Genomic DNA, 1,736 nt, shown 5'->3' on the forward strand with positions numbered 1-1,736 from the left:
TAATGTGACTTCACATTTCATTATGTCAAACTCCTTAATCCTGCCGATAACACGTTCAATGTGAATTTGAGCATTAGCCACTTGCTTGGTTCTTCTATCATCAGCATCTGAAAACTGCTTTTTGTTTTTCAAAAATGGAGGGATTACAAGGGTCACTCCTTTGTCAAGAAGTAGTTATTGGATATTGAACCCTCTGTCTGCCAGCAAGTAATCACCCATTTCTAGTAAGTCAATGATACCTGACCTTTTGACTATTTCCTTGTCACTCATGCATCCACCTGCTGATTTTGACACAAATGACAGTTCCTGCTGGACTACATGCCACCAGAATTTTAGCAGTAGGTCTTCCCTTGTATTGTGAGTATATCTGGCTATTGGCTTTTGCCAGTGAAGGCCTTTGTATGGGTACCTCAGTGCAGTCTATGATAGCCCGCACATACTTGTACTTTTTTAAGCACTGTGGGTAGTATAGGTGAATCTCCTCTCGTTGAGGCCAATATATAAGAGGTTCTAATTATTTTGAGAGCAGAGGCACCCATGTAGATATGATATTGGATACAACACTGGTGCAGATTTGGAAAAGATGGGCAAGGAACCTGAGTGACAGTTTTAGTTTCAATTTCATCAGAGTCAACAAAAGTTCATTCTCATGGGACAATTTCCGCTGTGGTCCTGGTTTGTTTTCTGCAATCAACTGGTACTTCTTCACTGTTTTAGACTGCACTCCTTTGAAATACTGTAGAGAGGGCAGTTTGGATTGCACCTGATTAAACACCCACTGGAAAAGTGCATAGTTCTGTAAGCCTGTGTGCAGACGCATCAGATCATCAGAATGCTTAATGGAAGAAATGTCATAGTGTACTGGCAGTGGCAATGTAGAACGATGTGTCTGGTGTGATAACCTTCTCTCCAAGTCATCTCTCTCATGTAAGAGTTCATCCTGGAGGTCAACTCTGTTAGCAGAGAGCCCATCTCTCTCCTGCACATGTTTTTCTTTAATTTGACAGTTCTCACACACACATGAACATGTACAGGCACTCATTGGCTTCATACAGTAGTTGTGTTGCTCCTGCAGGTCAGATGTACTATATGATGAAGATTTGTATGGTGATGACTGAGGTGTAGATGGCTCAGAAAAGTGACCAACATTCTGATTCTGTATAGTACCTTGAGCACTGTACCTGTGGTCCCATGACAAAAGACTGATGGGGGGTTGACTTGTGTCTTCCTCATTAGGGCCTGGGGACTGGCTAGAGGTTTCTGTACCGGGCCCTGTTCTTTTTTGTTTTTTGGTGGGAATGTCCTCAGCACTCTTTCACCTGACCATGCCTTGTTGTCAGATATGTGCTTTCATCAATGTCCGGAGACCAGTTGCTAATTATACTTTGAATTTCAATGTTGTCACTGTGGCTGTCCTTGTCTAAATACCCCCTCATATACAGGGATGGATGGGGATGTATTCCAATGGGTTTTCCCAATAGAAAATGGTTGCTGCAGATTCGTGTGTTGTCACCGATATTGTCGAGATCTTTTCTATTGATGAGCTTCAGCCAAAGTGATCGCCATTTGTGGAACTTCAGCTCATGGACATGCTCTTTGATTACCCACCTAAAACGTCAGAATATATACACAAACATTGTTTACCTAATGCTTAACATGGCTTTACACTCATGTAATGTAAAATAACATCAAATTAAACAAACTGAAATTACAGTAGTGTGTAGTTCGAAAATAAG

This window comes from Protomyctophum bolini, assembly GCF_963924005.1.
Source record: "Protomyctophum bolini genome assembly, chromosome: 14".
Classification (NCBI taxonomy): domain Eukaryota; kingdom Metazoa; phylum Chordata; class Actinopteri; order Myctophiformes; family Myctophidae; genus Protomyctophum; species Protomyctophum bolini.